Source organism: Rhinolophus sinicus, chromosome 3 (genome assembly GCF_057876585.1).
Source record: "Rhinolophus sinicus isolate RSI-liver-muscle chromosome 3, RSI-T2T, whole genome shotgun sequence".
NCBI classification, from domain to species: Eukaryota; Metazoa; Chordata; class Mammalia; order Chiroptera; family Rhinolophidae; genus Rhinolophus; species Rhinolophus sinicus.
Window position 1 is genome coordinate 75,693,326 of NC_142503.1, and position 20,879 is coordinate 75,714,204.

Genomic DNA, 20,879 nt, shown 5'->3' on the forward strand with positions numbered 1-20,879 from the left:
CAGAACTGTCCTGGGAGACCAAGCAGCAACCCCAGACGATGGAGGCAGTAACTTCAGCCAGACTTACCTACATAACTTTGGAGAGGCTGGAGAATGGACTCATATCACCCACATACGCGGTCAGGTGCTGCTTTGCCTGCAGGACCACATTCTGGATGGAGATCTAACTCGTGGTGTGGTGGGTCAGAGGAGGACATGAGAGGGCCACCTAGAAAAGGAAGAGCACTTTCGTCATATTTTTTGGTAGGTTTAGTAATGATTTTTCTAGAAGAGAACTGTGGATATACAGTAGTTTTTAAACACTAACTGGTCATTCTCACCCCCCAATATTTCCCCACCTCCCCCTTCCCGAGCTTGCACTCAGAGCAGTCAGGCTGTGTTCATAACCACACGGGAGGGAGGTGACATCAGAAAGCAGAGATAAAAAAAAATAATAATTCTAGGCAATCCTCAAGCCCTAAGGGAGAGAGTAGCTGTTCAGTGTGTGTAGAAAATAGGACCTTAGAGAACATCCCGGAAATCTCCACACCCCAGCACAGCTTGAACTTGGCAGAGAGCAACAATAGACTTGGAGGGCCAGGAGCAAAGGAACAAAGAAATCTCAACATTGACCCCCAGGGACCAAGGACAGAGGCCCAGAGGGGAGAATGGATGTACCTAGCAAGGAAAGATGGTGCCAGAAAAAAACGTAGCTTTTCCTACTTCCACGCCATAATACTGACTACACATGTATTTCAAAATATAGCTATAAATTCTGAGGCATGGGGGAATAAAGGCAGCTTGATCAAGATTAAGTTTCTTCCATCCGGTTGGAATAAAATAAAAATTAACTTTAAATATGGAGGGAAAATGAGGGCATACTTTGTTTCAGGTGAGACTCTTCCTGCAACGATTACATAAAAAATATAGACTACAACTGTAATGTCGACCCCTTTTTCAGAAATGTAAAATGTGATTCTTAGAATAAAAGAATACAATCCCCTTTCTATCATTTTAACAGTGTGTTTCAGCCACCTGTGAATAACATTTGTGAATAGGAGGCTGCCTTGGTGTCCTAAGGCTGCTATAACAAAGTAGCACAAACAGAATGGCTTAAAACGACAGAAATTTATTCTCTTATAGTTCTGGAGGCTGGAAGTCTGAAATCAAGGTATCAGCAGGGCCATGCTCTCTCTGAAGTTTCTACAGGAGAGTTCTCCCTTGCCTCTTCCTAGCTCCTGTTGTTGCTGGCAATCCTTGGCACCTTGTGACTTGCAGACACATCACTCCAACCTCTGCCTTTGTCTTCATCTTCTGTGGCATTGTCCTCCACATCTGTCTACATCTCTGTACCTCTTCCTCTCTTCTCATAAAGGCAATGGTCATATTGGATTAAGTGGTATGACCATTTTAACTTAAGCAAATGCATCTACAACGACCTTATTTCCAAATAAGATCACATCTGAGGTTCTGGGAATGACATCAATTTGAGGGGATGAGAAGTCACTAGTCAACCCTGTACAGAGGCCATTTCCACTCTGCCGTCCTAGCTTTGTCTCAAATGTAATGCCCTACAGAGAGGCATCATAGATATATATGATAATTGACAATAGCAATGTCCACTCCCTTCAGGAGAACAGCACCTTTCACTTTCAGAGGATAATAGTCCTAATAAACAAACAAACAAATAAATAAGGGTCTTACCAACATCAGAGCAGGGCTTAAAAATCAAACTTTAGTACATCCTGAGGTTTTCAGTAGTAAATGACACCCAAAGCTAGACGAGGACATACTGAGCAAACTTAGCAGATAAACGTAACCTCCAGGAGTCCAGGGGTCTTGTCTTTCTCTTTGGAGTAACTCCAACAGTTAGCAGAGTCCTGAATGTAGTAAGTGTTCAACCTCAATTCATTGAGTGGATAAATCAAAGTTGTTTAAGTCTTTCAAATGCTTTTTATGATCTCTTCCCCAACATAAAGATCATCCCTACTCATCTTTTTCATTACTAAGTTCCTATGTGAAGCTCTCGACATTTATTCCCATCTCCCCTCCAAAATCATGTATTACCCCAGCAACAAGCATCAGCTTAAGATACAGCTATGTAACTGCATACAGAAGAAAGAAATATTAAACATCCTGTCTCCCCCAAAAGCAACAAAGTTTAAAGAGACATAGTGCTGGTTAAAGACAAAGCAACCATGTAAACTATAAAGTAGAACACTTGGGTAACTGAAGGGACCCATCTATTTCCTCCCTAAAAGGATAATTCACTCCTATATCTCTAGCTCTATCTAGAAATATTTAAAATGTATTTTTCTTGCTTCGCTACTTTCCATCCTTGTGCTCCATGTCCTCCTTCTGTCCTAGCAAGTAGTTCTCCGTCTGGTTTGGCCCCAGCCTCTCACCCACATCCCTTACAGGGTCACTGGGCCAAAGAGTCCAGGGCTCCGATTCATCATGTGTTTCAGACTTAAGTTGGCCAAGGCCGACCTTTGACTTTTGATCTCACTTCAACTTCTTAGTCTGCCTTTTCAAAGTACTCCTTGTTCTGACCTCTACACCCATTTCTGGCTACACTGTCTTGCTCATGCAATCTATCCTCCGTATCTATCTGCCCCTCTGTCTTTGGCTCCTTTCTGACTCAGCTGTCTCACAGCGGTTTCCCTGGCCCTGTGTCCACCCAGCCCTTCTTAGATTACCAGTGACCTTGGCTTCTGCCTCTGAGTTCTTGAAGGAACACATTCCACCTTGGCCACCCTCCCCTAGGACACTGGACTTCTGCCCACCTACTACACACCTCACTGGGCTCTCCACTCCTTTGCCCTTATTCCTTGTCTGGGATACAAAGATTTTGACAAACTGATCCTGAGGTTCCTCTCCCAGTTCTCCTATTGCTCTGAAAGAGGATCATCAGATGCATCACCAGATTACTAAATACTACTGTGTAAACAAACATTTTATAAACAAAAACTGCCCAAGTCTACACTGTGAACATGTACTGTCAATAATGGTGTCCCATTTTCATTTTATTTCATAATAGATTGTGTACCTTTTAGCTCAATTTTAAAGATGAATCTTAACATTCAAACAAGTGAAATTTGAATTAAAAAAAAAATTAAGTTCCTTTCTTCCTCGAGAAAGAGCAGTACGGCATCGTGGTTAAGGGGAGGGGCTGTGTGAGCACATGGCCTTCTTTGAGTCTTCGGTCTATCACTTTACTCAAGGTATGACCTTTAGAGCAAGTTCCCTAACTTATGCCTAATCTTGTCTACAAACTGAGGATGATACAATTTCTACCTCAAAGTCCTACTGTAACAAAGGATCATACAAGAATATTATGAAGGACTATATGCAACCAAATTCAATAACCTAGAAGAAATAGACAAGTGCTTAGCAATGTATAACCTTTCTAGACTGAATCACAAAGAACTGGAACATCTAAATACCCTGATCAACAGTAAGGAAATTGAAACAATCATGCAAAACCTCCCAAAAAGCAAAAGTCCAGGACCAGATGGTTTCACTAGTAAATTTACCAAGCATTCAAAGATGATTGAACACCTGTCCTCCTCAAACTATTCCAAACGATTGAAGAAGAAGCAATACTTCCTAACTCATTTTATGAGGCTAACCTTACTCTTGTACTTGGTAAGGATAACACTAAAAAAGGAGACTGCAGACCAGTATCTCTGATGAATACAGATGCAAAAATCCTAAACAAAATACTCGCAAACTGAATACAACAATACATTAAAAAAATTATACATCACAATCAAGTGGGGTTCATTCCAGGGGCACAAGCATGGTTCAACATATACAAATTAATCAATGTGATACATCACATAAACAAAATAAAGGACAAAAATCATATGATCATTATCAATAGATGCAGAAAAAGCATTTGGCAAGATACAACATCCATTTATGATTAAAACACTTAATGAAAAAGGAATAGAGGGAAAGTACCTCAAAATAATAAAGGTCATATACGAAAAAGCCTCAGCTAATATCATACTTAGTGGTGAAAAACTGAAAGCTTTTCCTTTAAGGTCAGGAACAAGAAAAGGATGCACTCTCTGACTACTGTTATTCAACATAGTAGTGGAAGTCCTAGCCAGAACAATCAGGCAAGAGAAAGAAATAAAAGGCATCCAAAGTGAGAATGAAGAAGTCAAATTGTTACTTTTTGTAGATGACATGATTCTTTATATAGAAAACCCTGAAGACTCCACCAAAATCTATTAGCAAACAGTGAACAAATACAGTAAAGTTACAGGATACAAAATCAATGTAAAAAAATCCATTACTTTCCTGTACACTAACAATAAAATTTCAGGATAAAAAAGAAAATAAATTCCTTTTGCAATTGCAACAAAAATAATAAAATACCTAGGAATAAACTTAGAGGATGTTGAAGGACGTACACAATGAAAACTACGAGACATTATTGAAAGAAATTCAAGAAGACACTAAGAAATGGAAAGTTATTCCATGTTCATGGATTGAAAGAAATCAACATAATTAAAATGGCCATATTACCTAAGGCAATATACAGATTTAATGCAATCCCCATCAAAATCTCAATGGCATATTTTAAAGAAATAGAACAACAAAAAAAATCATCAGATCTGTATGGAATCACAAAAGACCCTGAATAGTCAAAGCAATAGCAATCCTGAGAAAAAAGAACAAGACCAGAGGTATCACACTGCCTACTTCAAATTATACTACAAAGTGACAATAATCAAAACATCATGGTAGCCGGTAGCCAGGTAGTTTAGTTGGTTAGAGCTTGGTGCTAATAACACCAAAGTTGCCAGTTTGGTCCCTGTATGGGCCACTGTGCCCTCCTTAAAAAATAATAATAATAAAATAAAAAACACATCATGAGATTGGCAGAAAAAGACACATAGACCAATGGGCTAGAATTGAGAACCCAGAAATAAACTCACATATATGTGGGCAAATAATTTTCAACAAAGGAGCCAAAGGCATACAAAGGAGCCAAAAGCATTCAATAAACGGTGCTGGGAAAATTGGAAACCCACATGTAAAAGAATGAAACTACACTGCTATCTGTCACCATACATCAAAATTAATTCAAAATGGATCAAAGATCTACATATAAGATTTGAAACAATAAATTGCATAGAAGAATAAATAGGTACTAAGCTGTGGACCTTGGTCTTAGAGAAGATTTTATGAATTTGACCTCAAAGGCCAGGGAAGTAAAAGGAAAAATAAATGAATTTTATTTTTGCTAAACTAAAAAGCTTCTGCACATCAAAGGAAACCATCAACAAAATAAAGAGACAACAAATCAAATGAGAGAAGGTATTTGCAAAGAACACCTCTGATAAGGGGCTAATATCCAAAATATATACAGAACTCTTGCAACTCAACAATAAGAAAACAAACAATCCAATTAAAAAATGGGCGGAGAAACTGAACAGACACTTCTCCCAAGAAGACATACAAATGACCAACAGATAAATGAAAATTGCTCAACTTTACTAGCTATTAGGGAAATGCAAATCAAAACTACAACAAGACACCACCTCACACCTGTTGAAATGGCTATTAGTAACAAGACAAGTAATAACAAGTGTTGGAGAGGCTGTGGAGAAAAAGGAACCCTCATACGCTGTTCGTAGGAATGTAGACTGGTGCAGCCGCTATGGAAGGCAGTGTGGAGGTTCCTCAAAAAATTAAGCACAGAACTACAATACAACCTAGCCATCCCTCTTCTGGGTATCTACCCCCAAAATCTGAAAACATTTATATGTAAAGATAAAGGTACCCTGATGTTCATTGCAGCATTATTCACAGTGGCCAAGACATGGAAACATCTGAAGTGTCCTTCGATAGATGATTGGATAAAGAAGATGTGGTACATATATACAATGGAATATTACCCAGCCATAAGAAAAGATGAAATACTGCCATGTGCAACAACATGGATGGATCTTGAGATTATCATGCTAAGCAAAAAAAAGTGAGACAGAAAATGTCAAGAGCCATATGACTTCACTCATATGTGGGATATAAAACTGAAAGCAACAAATGAACAAGACAAACAAACAAAAAGTCATAGACACCGACAACAGTTTAGTGGTTACCAGAAGATAAGGATGGAGGTAGGTAGGAGAGGGTAAAGGGGGTCAAATATATAGTGATGGAAGAAGAACACACTGGGTGGTGAACACAATGCAATATATAGATGATGTATTGTAGACATGTACACTTGAAACCTGTATAATTTTATTAACCAGTGTCACCCCAATATATTTAATTTTAACAAATCCTATTGTAAGGTTTAAGTGCCTCAAATATGTAAAGGGCTTAGAACAGAACTTAGAGAATAAAAAGCCTTCAGTGAATACTAGCTACAGTTACTACTGGTCCCGATTGAAGGCTCAGTCTGCTGCAGTCATCGGTTCAGAGATCATCCATGCGCTCTAACAATACTCTCAGAATCTCAGCAAAGATGATGAGCTCTCTATAACAAATGTGAAGAAGTAGGCTCTTTACTACAAAAAAAAAAAAAAAAAAAAACCACCAAAAAACAAAAAAGCCACACAAACACGAAGTAATTCTGCTGTCAAGCCTTACAATAGCTGCAAATTAGCCTGAATCTGTCCATCACCACAGAATCTTCCATCTTACTGTCTTACTCATAATCTATCTGGGAAACACTCAGCTACTTCCCCTCTTTCTTCCTTCCTTCTTCTTCCTCCTCCTTCTTCCCTAGTATCTAGAAACTACCCTCTCATGCTTGGTTTCTTTCCTTCTCTACCTCTTTCCTCACAACTACCCCAGTACTTTGATTACTGCAAAGCATGCGTGGGTCCTCACATCCTCCAAGTGGAACACCAAATTCCTCACCAAGACTGACGACTTCCCACCGCACATATTGCTGCATGAGGCAGACTAAATGGACGGAGATCCTGGCCTTGCTCCCCACGGAATGATGAGGTAGGAAAAATATAAGGCGCTCTCATTTCCGACAGAGACATGAACATCATAAGCAAAGTACCGATTTCCTTTGAAAGATTAGAGCAATCAGCATTTCTCCTTAGAGCAATCAGCATTTCTCCCAGATGATACAGTCAATCCTCATTATTTGTAGATTCAGTTTTTGTGACTTTGCCTACTTGCTAGAGTTTACTTGTAACCCCCAAAATCTATACTCACAGCACTTCTGCAGTGATTAGTGGGCAAACACAGAGAGCAAAACATTTGAGTTGTCCCACATGCCAGTTCCCAGCTGAGGTCAAACCAGGCAATGTTTTGCCTTCTTGTTTCAGCTCTCATACTGTAAACAAGTGTCCTTTTCATGATCTATTTAGTGCACATTTTCCACATTTTTGTGCTTTTTGTTGGTGATTTCACCATTTAAAATGGTCCCTAAGAGTAGTGCGGAAATGCTATGTAGTCCTCCTGGGTACGTGCTAGGGAGAAAATACATGCATTATACAAGTTTCTTTCAGGCACGAGTTATAGTGCTGTTGGCTAAAGTTCCGGTATATTAGATACGGTGTCTTTAAACATAAGCACGCTTAAAACAAAGTTAAGTATTCATCAGTTGATAAAATTTCGAGTCCAGAGGTTTATAGGAAACTAACCCTGTATTTGCCCTGGGGCAATGGTTCAGTCTTCACTAATTCAGTGTGTGCAGCAACCTTATAGAACAGAACTACAACAAATAATGAGAATCAACTGTATATCTAAATCTGAATTAATGCATCCCGAGAAGAATTCTCATTGCTGGCCACTCTCGAAGCACAGTGCAATAGGTTTTCAAAACAAAACTACTCCTCCAAGGTAGATTTACTTGTTACATAAGTTGAAAAATTGATTTAAGGCTTCCAGTCTTTTGTGATGAATAAAGATATCTAATATACCATAGCAGAAAGAGGACTGTGGGATGCCAAAACCAAAATTTACTTGAAGGACAGGGATAAAAGATAAAATAAAGCAAAAACCATACTGAGATCATATGGTATTTATCTCAGAGAACTCAGAAAAACTGGTATACTCCTGGTGATAGTTTATTATAGTGAAAGGATACAGATTAAAAAGCAGCCAAGGGAAGAAGCACATAGGGCAGGGGTCAAGAGACTTCTACACATACTCCTCCAGTTGTCCTTTCTCAGTAGAGTTGTGCAGACATTGCCTAGTACTCCCCGTAATGATATGTGACAATACAGACAATACAGAGTATTGCCAATCAGGGAAGCTCATCTAAGCACTAGTAACCAGAGTTTTGACTGGGGTTCAGTTACGTAGATGTAGTGAACTTCCTTATTGTGCAGCCCAGGGCCCCTACCATAAATCACATGTTCCCATAGACTATCTGCCATGGTCTAGGAACCCCAATGAACAAAAACACTTTTATCAGGAAGGGCATTCCAAGAGCTTAGAAGTCACCTCCCAGGAGCCAGGGGCAGAAGTCAAACCTCTCTTTGGACAACATTAATTCTTTGTTACACACTCTGGTAGAGATTTACGCCCAATCTTCTGTAGACATGTTTGTACCAACCGCTACTCATTATTTCTACAAATCCAAGAGCCATTATGTTTTGACTGATGCAGAAGGACTCCTGCTTGGTGAACTGGGGCAAGTGAGTCCCACAGAAGAGGGAGAGGAGACGGGATGGTGTATTAGTTTACCATTGCTGCTATAACAAATTACATGGCTAAAAATAAGACAAGTGTATTCTCTTATAGTTCTGGAGACCAGAAGTCCAAAATCAGTTTTTCTGAGCTAAAGACAAGGTGCCCACAGGGCTGGTTCTTTCTGAAGGCACAGAAAGGAGAATCTGTTTCCTTGCTTTCGTCACCTGGAATTCTTGGCTTGGGTCCCCTTCCTCCAACTTCAAAACATGACACTCCCATCTGTGTTTCCGTCACCACATCACCTTCTCCTTGTGATTTTCCAGGGTAATCTGCCATCTCCAGATCTTTAACTTAATCACATCTGCCCAGTCTCTTTTTCCATATAAGGCAACATTCACAGGGCCCAGGGATTCGGACATGGACATATTTGTGGGTCATTATTCTTTCTAGCACAGATGGGTTGTGTCTGAAGAGACGTAGGTACCACAGAGAGCTCATTTTATCTCACCCACAGTAAGAGACTTGCTCTGAGCGGCAAATGTTTATTTCTCAGAAACATAATACTACGGAGAAAAAAAAAATCTTATTTTGCTTAATAGAGAAAAATTCCTCTCTAACGAGTTATGCACTACATAGGGTAAATGTTTTGATAGCCCTGCATGTCAGCTGGTCTCAAAGATTAAAAGGGCTGAGATAAAACTAAGTAACTCTACATAAAAGAGTGTGTGGAGAGGAATCAGGAGCTATCCGGGGGAGAAACGGATGGTCAGTGGAGAAACAAAATGATTAATGGGAATTTGCTGAGTGTTGTGTGATGCAAAACTTCTCCGCTGTCTTGCAAGATATCTTCAGTAAAATCCACAAGGTATACTTATATGTTGTGAAATGCATTTCTTTTGGGGGGGTATGCAGCAAACTCTGATTCCTTCCTCAAGGTTGCTGCTGGGAAAATCAACAGAATTACTACAGATCCCAGCAACCTTTGGTTTACAAGGAAATAAGTGGACATCAAACTTCCCTTTCCCAAAGTGACTACAAATTGTGAAGGAGGAAATCAGTAAAAATCATCTGGGAATTATCAGACATATTTCCTAGTTGTTGAATTATCTTGTTATAATCTGGAGTTTAATACCTTGAGTGAAAGCTCAGCATCATCCCTTTTTGTATTAGTTACCTAGGGCTGCTATAACACAGTACCTCAGATTTGGAGGCTGGAAGTCCAAGAGGAAGGTGTCAGCAGGGTTGATGTCTTTTGTGCTTTCTCTCTGGGCTTATAGATGATCATCTTCACACTGTGTCTACACCTGGCCTTCCCTCTATGTGTGTCTGTGTTCCAATCTCCTTTTCTCATACAGACACCAGTAACATTACATCACGACCCACTCTAATGGCCTCATTTTAAATTAATTAACTCTTTAAACACCCCACCTGTAAATACAATCACCTTCTTTTGTACTAGGAGTTAGGACTTCAACATATGAATTTAGGGGTACACAATTCAGCCCACAACACTTTTATAATTAATGAATACAAGGCTGATATTAGCATTTTAAGACAGGACATCTAGTAATGGGATTGATAGCCCATTTCTGAGTGTTTTTAGCCCAGAGCACAGCATACATATCTTACAACTAATTTATAACGTTGATCTAACAGAATCCAACCACTGAAATGTAAATCTTTAAATTCTGTTATCTCCTACATAGATCCTATCCTGTTTAGTTATGTCTTCCTTCCTGAACATATTTAACTTTTATATCAACACAATAATATACTCATTAGTGCTTAGTCTACACCATGTAGGGATTCAGAATTTGATTATTGGTACAGTCAGGCCAACATTTTGTAGAATAGCAAAACTAATTTTTACTTTTTTGCTTTTGTGATAAGAGTACCTGTCTCAGGAATCAATTCTATAAAACATAATCTTATTCTCATAAAAATAATTATATTAACCTAGCCTCACAAAAGATATTCTCTCTATTTTCTTATGGTAATCATCTTAGGAAAAACTTTTGCCAGTATTTAATAGCTATTTTAATACATTTTAACTCTGGCACCATAAAATGTTTAATATCATTTAATATTTTAATTGAGGATGACACTAAGTAACAATAAAACAAAAATAGTTCAGATTTGCTTCAATTGTTGGTATTCTGAATTTTCTCACTTAAGAAAATCTCATGACATTTGTATTCCCATCTGATAAGTGAGAGTCATGGTCACATGTAATTGGAGTCATTGCTCAGAGCCTTGGTGTGGGTGAAAAACAGACTCTAAAATCGGCTCTGTTGCTTTTCCTGTTGTCGTGGCTGCATCGTACTACATCTGCATTTAATTGCATTGCAGGTGAGTTTTATTCATTGCATAGTGTGTGCTACCATATAACAACACACCAAGTTTACATGTTCAGCTTTCTATGCAGCTTTGACAAATGATTGCCCCTTTCCGTCTCCATTCTGTCCCTTGGTGCATTCAATACCACATTAATAAAGCACCCTACCATTAATCTCTCTTCAATAATAATAAGAACTAACATTTTTAAAACATGTACTATGCCCCAGCTATTCTTCCTTTGTGAAATACACCCTACTCCCTAAAATATTCTCTTCCTCAAACTCCCATGGGAACATAGTGTACTGATTTTCTTTGTTTCTTCTGCCTTTCTCTTAAACACTGGGTTTCCTGAGCATTCTTTCCCCAGACCTTTCTCAATCTACATACTTTCCCCTGGGTGATGAAGATTGCATATGCTTATTATTCTCAAAGCCATTCCTCTAGCTTGAAATTTCCCCCAGAACCCTTAGATTATACATGTGCACTGACCATCTCAAGTTGCATGTTCCACTACACCACAAAGCCAGCATAGGCAATCTGAATTCATCTTCACACCGAACCCTCTCCTTTTTTCGTGTTCCTATCTGAAGAACTAGCATCACCGTCCCCATCCATCTCAGGACAAAATGTGTTAAATGCTGGGTTGTAAAAGTAAACAACACAGAAATGGGCTCTGTTCTCATGAAGCTTAGAATCTAACTGGAGGATAAAGTAGAGGAGATAGGCAAATGGGCCATACTTCACTTCTGCCTTGAGTATTCATTTCTTGGGAATTTTCCATAGCTCTTTTGAAAACTGATTAACTCTGTCATATTTTCCTACACGTATTTTCCTATTAAGCAACTTGTGTTTTTTGTATTCATAAATTTATTATTTTTATGTAATCAAGTCTAATGAGCTTTCTTCTATGATTTTTTTTTTCCTATGACTTCTAAGCTTACAAATGTTTCCTCTATCAGGGAATCTGATACATATTCAATTTTGTCTCCTAGTTTTCTTTGTTTTCTTTTTTGTATTGATGTTTATAGTTTGGAGCTAGTAACTTGGCCAAATTGAGGGGAAGATGAAACATCATTTTAAAACTTCAGTTATGTTCATGAAGTAAAAGATTATTGTTTTGCATTTAATCATCTGATGACATTCTGTACCACATCATTGAAATCAATCTCCTTGGGCTACAAATATTTTAGTAAATATTTCAAGAAACAGAAATATTATGTGTTATGGCATCTCCCCCGCCCCCACGCCTACAGTTTTTCTATTTGTTTATTTTATTCTATTCTACTTAGAATTAATTTTGATGAGATTTCAGTGTCATCAAATCTCATCAAAATAAATTCTGATGAGATTTTATTTTAACTTATGATGACTTCCAAAAGTCTTCTTACTAGATTGGATGAGCTATCCCTCTTTAATTAGTTAACAATTACCTTTTATTGCTGAAATATTTGAGACCACCAATTTTTCTATCTTGAAATTTGAATTATCCTTGGTTTAGCCATAGAATTTTTAGATTTCTTCCTACTCTTTTGAACTCTGACATCTCTCTCCTATTTTCTCATTCCTCTTTCTCCTTTCTCCTTCTAATTGCATTTGTTTCTCACAGCTAAATTCTTGGATATCTGTTCTTATCTTGATTGCTTTCCTTGACTCATTTTTGGCCCACATCAAAGATCACTTTGATTAGGATGACTTCCAAACTGATATTTTTAGCATTGATGCTTCTGAGTTTCAAACCTGTTTCTTCAAGGCCCTACTCAAATTCAGTAAGAACAAAATTCAACCTACAACCTCCTGCAGGCTTCAACTACTTTACCTCCCCCATTTCTCTATTCATAGTAATCCTTTGTTCCATCCAAGTCCCAATCATATATACTTAAAACCTCAGATTCATCTTTAAGTGTCATTTATCCCTCTTTAATTAGTTAACAATTTCCACCCATGTTTCTCTTAAAGATTTTAATAATTGTGTCTTTCCCTACATCTCTATACTAGTAGATAAATACTCTAAGGCAAGAAATCTTTCTTGTAGATTTGGACAACAACCTAATTGCTCTTCATGTATGTACTCTTCATTCTCCTATGTTTATTATGCATTTCTACTGGAGTTCATCCTAATGTACAACTTTTATCATGCTATTTATTTCCAAAATAAAAACTTTAGGGTATAAATTATAAAGTTCAACACTGTTATCCTAATTTTCAAGGCCCTGTATGATCTGATTCTATTTGCTGTAGTTTCTGATGAAGGGCCTTTAAAGTAAGGAGACAAGGAAGAGAAAAAAAGGATAAAAAGAGAAGGAAAGAAAAATAAAAACGGAAAGAAGAAATGGAAGGAGAGAGGAGAATTTTAAAAAGGGTAATTTTGCTGCAAACAGTTACCAATGTCTAAATAAGGTAACCATAAAAATGAAATGGTTGACACATATAACTAGGAATGTAAGAGCCGAATCTGGCTTCAGGATAGTTGGATCCAGGGTTCTACATGATATCAGTAGGACGCTTTCTATTTTACAATCCCATTTTTCTTAGTATCTGCTTTTTTCTCAGGGTTTCTGTAAAAAAAAATAATGTAAAAGATCTAAACCGGTTTAGCAAGCCCATTCTGATATGAATTTCTATCATTAACTCTGATTGGTTCATCTTGGACCTTGTGCCCTCTGAACCAATAACTGTGACCAAGGACTGTTTTTCCTCTTTACTCTCCTCTACAACTTAAAAATAAACTCCTGTTGACCCCACCTCAACCTCAAGAATAGCCACAGCTTCCTCCCAAATTATCTCTGCTTCTCCTTCCAGTCATACATCTTCTAGAGTTTTATAGTCAACGAGTTGGGAAACCAAAACCAAACAACCAAGAAACATATAAAATTTCTTATAAGAAACAAAAATAAGAAAATGCTAGTTTCCTCACTATTATTCCAAACTTTTTTCTACAACTTAATTTAGCTAATAAACTTTAATTCTTCTAGTACAGTGGCTATTTGTAAAATCCAGAAGCACAGTTTATAGTTTAAATGCTCTCAATAACAATAACTTCAACATTTTAAAAGCTATAAATTCAAAGAAACAATATGTAACTATAGAAGTCCCTGTTTTTGTATTCCGTTCTACAAAATATTTCATAGTTGTCTGCACACCAGAGCTATCTTAAAATGCCTTGTTAAAATTAATTAAAACATTGTCTTTGGAGATCCTAACTATCAAACTTGATAGAGAAAAACTTCTTTATTTCAGATCTCATTAATTCAGATTCTTTCAATTAAGAATTGAACTAGGAGAAGGAATTAAGAAGTACAAATTGTTTGACACACAGTAGTCATGAAGATGTAGAATACAGCATAAGGAATATAATCAATAATATTGAAATAACTATGTATGGTGTCAAGTGGGTACTAGATTTACTAGGTGACAGATGGAAGGGATTAAGAGGTACAAATTGGTAGTTACAAAATAGTCATGGGGCTGTAAAGTAAAGAATAGGAAATATAGGTAATAATTATGTATAGTGCCAGGTACATATCAGACTAGTCAGGGGGATCACTTTTTAAATTATATAAATGTCTAACCACTATGATGTAAAACTGAAATTAATGTAAAATAATATTGAATGTCAACTGTAACTGAAAAATTAAAAAAAGGGAAAAAAGGTGAAGGAGAATAAAAGGTCCAAATTTCCAGGTATAAAACAGACAAATCATAGGGATGTAATGTTCAGCATAGAAAATACAGTAGGTGATTATAATGTGATAGTGTGACACGATATCAGATGGTTACTGGACATCATGGTGATCATTTCTTTAGGTATATAAATGTTGAATAACTATGGTGTACCCCTGAAATTAATATAATGTTGTCTGTTAGCTATATTATAAATAAAATCTTTAAAAAAAGAACTAAACTAAATTGTCTACATTAGTATTATTAATAAGAAATGTGAAATGGTAAATGAGGGGTGATATTGAATTACATTATATAGGGCTGTTTATCAACTTTGAAAGTGTTTTTAATTTTATCATTTACATTATCAATTATGTAATGTCATCATAGAGTCATATTTAATTCTTTGAACGTCAAAGTTACATTTGTTGGAAAACATATTTGTTAGTCCCAAATTTTAAATCCTGAAGATAAATTACTGTAGAGTAAGGTAGAGAACTAATCATCCCTATAAACCCAGGAATATTTATTTTCCCACAGAAGACTTAATCTAATAATTTCATCTTTCCTGTAATGCTATTTCCCTAGTGGGAATATTAGGTCAATGTGTTCCACATTTTTTGGACAACTTTGCATTTTGGATCAGAAATGTATGGCAGTGAACAACTGTGGAAAAAATAGAATGCAGTGTGCTGGATAACTGCTGGCCAATTCCCACTGAAATGAATTCTCACTTTTTTAGAACAACCATACAAACGGTATGTTTCCAGCCTTTGTTGTCACTCAACTGTGCCCTGATAGGCTGCACATGACCGAGCTGCCCTGGTGGTATTTGCTTGTATGTCAATAATCAGTAGGTTAGAATCTTTCCTGGAGAATTCAATTCTATCAAGTTCAAAGACCATTTGTCCTATATGCCCAGTAGAGACCAAAACAAGAGTCTTTCCCAGACAGCTGTGCCTAAGGGCCATACAAAAGTGAGTGGTAGTCCAAGGCATGTCTTCATGGAAAAAATTCCTAAACACTAAAACAAATCCAACACTTCTCTCTCCTGCCCTGTCAGTTTGTCACCTTTCCCAAGCATGGAACAGATCACTGTAAGTGGACGATATGTTCCCAGCTGCAGCTGACTCATATCATGACTATGAATCCAAGTCAGCATCTTTCCAGTGTGGGAAAAATCTGAACTTAATCAATTCCCCATGTGGAAGGCATTTCCAATTTCTCTCATCCTCTTTGGAGAACAAGAAAGTCACCTAACTTGGATTACTTGGTGATCTAAACTTGTCCAGCTCAGATGTGAAATAAAGGACAAAACTTGTTGCTAAATCTCGTACTAGAATGTTCAAACAAAAGGAAAAACAGAGAACAATGAAACCACAGAATCTGGACAAGAACCTGGAGTAATGGTCAAGTTTCTAAAGACAAATAAATGAAAAACAAAACAGAATCCTGATAACCCTTGATTCGCTCAACCAGCAATTTTCCATAGCAACCTATCACATCTATCACTAATAACAGTGTTGATGGAAGACCAAGGCTACTGAAAGCTTTTCGTTATCCAATACAAGTGTTCTTATGTTAAATGTGCTATCACACAGGACCCATTATGCACTGTGTGGGCCACACCTTTGAATAAGACAGTAAGATTCAAGGTAATTGCAGTTGTGTATCAACAATAGGTCAAAACCTGGGGCCCAATGCAAACGCATTCAAAATTAAAACCCTAGAAATTATTTTAATCTTAAGATATTTGAGGCATACAAACAGGTCTAGAATACAGAATAATGAGCATTCATTTAGCCACCATTTATTTATTCTCCATGAGTTTAAGAAATAAAACATTAAATTGCAATTTGAGTCCCCTGTGTGCCCCTCCCGGACAACACTATCCTTACTCTCTGCCAGAGGTTATTACTACCCTAAATTTGGTGTTTGTCTTTCTCATAAATGTCTCTATACTTTTACTACCTATGCGTGTATCTCAAAACAGTATATATACTTGTTTTGCATGTTTTAAAACTTTAAATAAATTGTATTATACCATATGCATCCTTCTTGCTTGAACATCATGTTTGTGAGATTTATCCACAAGGATTTAGAGTACTCTTATTTATTCATTTATTCAACTATAGCACTTCACGGGACATGTATATAACAATTCATTCTTCCAGTGATGGACTGTAGATTGTTTCTAATTTTTTCTATTACCAACAATGCTGTTATGAACATTCTTATACATTTATCATTGTGTATAAGATTGAGCTATAGGGCAGGAGTCAGCAAACTATACTTGTTGGCCCAACCTGGCCCGCCATCTCTTTGTGTAAATAAAGTTTTATTGGAACACAACCGTACTCATTTGTTTATATATTGCCTATGCCTGTTTTCATACTACAGTGACAAAATTGAGTAATTGTCACAGACAATGTATGGCTTGTAAAGCTGAAAATATTTATTATATGGGCTTTTCATTTTCTAAAACTTTTTCAGTTCACAAACCCCTACTTTAGGGTATAAACTAAAGAGTGACAGGTTTGTGTCAAAGGCAACGTAAGTATTCATTTTTCCCAAATGTTGCCAAATGCTCTTCAAAGTAATGTACTAATTTATACTCTATTCACTAATGTAAAAATAGCTATGGAAGGCAATGTGGGGGTTCCTCAAAAAATTAAGAATAGAATTACCATATGACCCATCAATTCCTCTCCTGGATATATACCCGAAAAATCTGAAAACATTTATCTGTAAAGGTATATGTCCTCCTATGTCCATTGTAGCTTTATTTACAGTGGCCAAGACATGGAAACAACTAAAGTGTCCTTCAATAGATTACTGGATAAAAAATATGTGGTATATAGACACAATGGAATAGTATTCTGCCATAAGAAAAAATGAAATAGTGCCATTTGCGACAACACAGGTAGATTTTGAGATTGTTATGCTGAGCGAAATAAGTCAGACAAAAAAGTCAAGAACCATATGATACGTGGGATACAAAACTGAAAACAACAAAGGAACAAAACAAACAAAGATACAAAAATTCAGACACAGACAATAGTTTAGTGGTTACTAAAGGGTAAGGGGGGGTGGGGTGGTAGATGAGGGTAAACGGGATCAAATATATGGTGATGGAATGAGAACTGACTCTGGGTGGTGAACACACAATTTGATATACAATTATGTATTACAGAATGGTACACCTGAAACCTAGTAATATTACTAACCATTGTCACCCCACAAACTTTAATTTAAAAAAATAATGTAAAAGTAATTCAAATCTCATTGTTCCTCATCCTCACCAGCCCTTGAAATCTCAAAAATGTTCAAATTCCATCCATTTATTTTATGGTTTTATTTCAAATACGCTGGAGTTGTTACAATGATTCATATCCATATTTGTGAGGTATACCACATGTGTCAGGGTAATAACTGAAATGGTAGAGCAATGGTATAAGGTCAGGCTAACGCACAAAAGTGCCAAAGAATACCTCCCCATTTGGATCCACAAAGAACTTCTCCTCCCCAGACCCTACTTCCCATTTTCTTTCATGACACCTGACACCACTACCCTAGGCACACTATCTGTTAGGATCTGTCAGTCTGGATCAGGTGTATCAAATTCTTCTACAGCTCTTAGTTTGCTGCCTGTTGAATACAACTTCCTACTCCTTACCTTCACAAATTGTACTACTAATCATAGTCCCAGAGGCTTTTCTTGAGTAGAGAGAAGAAAAAAGAGAAGAGTCCTAGTTTTAAGTGTGGACACCTGGTCTCCACATGGCATCACCTAAGGACAGTTTCTACCACCTACCATAAAGCCTGCCAACTAGACAGAAGTGAGAATATGGTAAAATAAGGAAAGATTCATTTGTGCTTTGGGCTCCACTAAGGGTGATCCTTCCCATCTAGCTACTTCTGGGATTATCAGGTTTTGATCATGTTCTTTGATGGAAGAAAATCAGTTAGGTTTTCTTTTTTTGTTTTTTTTTTTTTTTAATTTTCCCAGGGCCTGTGATATTATTCTGGAACACAAGTGTTGATTTACAAGAGTCTAGATTATTGTTTCATTTATTTAATTGGTCATAGTAAAGGAAATTCTCCTCCTTGTAAATATTTGTACAATTTGGGTAGTTAAATGAGGCAAGGAGGTAGCAGCGGATGGTCAAGAATTTCATAAGTGGCAGTTATTGGAACATCCCAGAGTACTGAAATCCCAAATTATGCCTTGGTTTTATAGTAAAGGCTGTTGATCTAAGTGAATTTAATGAGGGACAAAGGGAGTGAAAAGAAAAGGGAAAACGTCATTTGAGGGAGTAAAGAGAAGAAATCACGATGAAATAAGAGAAAACTAGCATGAGTGGAAGTTGAAGAGGGCTATTTAATAAAAGGCAGGCTAGATAACGAAGAGCCTAATTGCACCACAATGCCGCACAGGTCGGGCTGTCACAGAACAGGTACATGTGCTAATAATTAGAGGACAGGAGGCAGGGACTTACCACCCCGGGGGTGAACAATTCAGGGCAGCACAGCACAAAGCCCTGTGAAGTCCCAGCCTCCCAGAGTGGCAAAGTGCAAGCAGCTGCTGGTGTGCTGGGAGGCCACTCTGCAGTAGACATGGCCTGGCCATGATACAGCTTGGGGCTGATTCAACGAGTTACCTTTTGAACACATACATAACAATTCCTTCTTCCAGCGATGGGTACAGAATCACCTGAGTCTGGTAGTTCCGTTCCCAAAGGTTTTTCTCCTGCATTACTGCCAACCTCCTCTATTATTGTCTTTTTTTCTATCGGACTAGCTGTCTTCCAAAATTTTCTGGCTTTTAAGCTTTATCTGAGCGTGCTTTCATTCTCAAGGTGTCATGTGTCCCATGAGCAGTTATCATGGGCCAACTCAATAAATGAATTTAAGTACTGGGAATACAAAAATTCAAGAATACATGGTCACTGCCCTCAAAAAAACTTACAGATATTTAAGTCACATTACAGAGTGGAAAGGAGGAAGATTCGAACTGCATGTCCAGAGTGGGGAGCAGGGAGCAATGAACTCTGGCTGGGGGAGTCAAGGAATATTTTGCTGAGGATTTGAGCTGGGTTTTGAAGACTAACTGTGAAAAGGGAGAAGAATAGTCGAGGTAGAACGACCAACATATACAAAAGCACAGCAATGTGGAAACACATGGCATGTTTAGGGGAAATATTTTGAAATGATCGCTGCTAGGCATCAGGAAGTTCCGGCCTCACGACCTGAAGCACAAGCACAAGTACCTGTGGAAGTGGCAGCAAGATTTGGATGGATTAGGGCCAGAGAGTGAGGTATATGCCAGCAAAGAAATTGCGACATTATTCTCTAGGGACCTGCACATCTCACTAACTTCAATTTAACTAAAGTGAATTGACATCTAACTTTCAGCTAGGCACATGATTAAGTCTCTCATGACATTTTTTGGCCAAGATGGGAATATATGGGCTCTACGGTCACATTTGATGCATCATGTGATCAACCTCTGCTACTGGAAGAACTGTCAGATAGAAGAGGGATTTCACATTTTGTGCCCAGATCCAGAGCAGAGGAAGAGCTGGAAGTAATAAATAAAAGTTACAGAGATGCAGATCACCGATCTGGGTCAGAAAAACAGACATTTCTATGTTTTGCCTAGTTCATTACTAACAATCTATTTATGTGAAATAATTATCTGAATGGGGAAAGAAACTGTTTCACTGTACATGTGTTCTTGGTTTGGCAAAGGTTGTCAATGTTATCATGGCTTTAGTGGTGATATGTTTTGGTTTGATTTTTTTTTTTTTCCTTACCTCCCAAAACTCTCAAAGAATGGCATTTTTAAAAAATCCCAAATAGATGCATTTTAGGGTCATTTAAATGACATGCTCTAACAAATGACAACTTCTCTATACTTCAAAGTGTCCATTGTAAGATTGGAGAAAAACATTTTCTTCTCAGCTTACAAATATATATTGAGGAAGACAAAGGGAGAAAAAAATAAAGGGATAAAGAAAAGTAGAGAACAGAAATGCAAAGCAAGAAATAATAACTTTGTAAAATGGAAATTGACAGATTTCCTTCATGTTACAGGGAAGCTGTGAGCAGTTAAACGCCTACAGTGTCTGCACAGATCTAGAAGCTGAGTGGCTGAATTGTCTGGGCCTGGCCCTCAGACCATGCTGTACCCACCTTCTGCTAGGAGCAGAGAGAGGGAAAGAACAGGATGTACAATACCTTTTCGAAAAATACATTTTGATGAATAAGGTAACCATAGAAAG

At 37.5% G+C, this 20,879-nt stretch overlaps 1 long non-coding RNA gene across 2 annotated transcripts in view; it reads right to left on the reverse strand.

The window, feature by feature from the left end:
* The window catches only part of LOC141570676 (uncharacterized), a 202,951-nt gene that overhangs the window by 28,489 nt on the left and 153,583 nt on the right, over window positions 1-20,879 (reverse strand). For both annotated transcript variants that reach the window (XR_016020709.1, XR_016020708.1), the window contains exon 5: window positions 68-208. This is a non-coding gene — a long non-coding RNA (uncharacterized LOC141570676). The remainder of the gene's footprint in view (window positions 1-67; window positions 209-20,879) is intronic.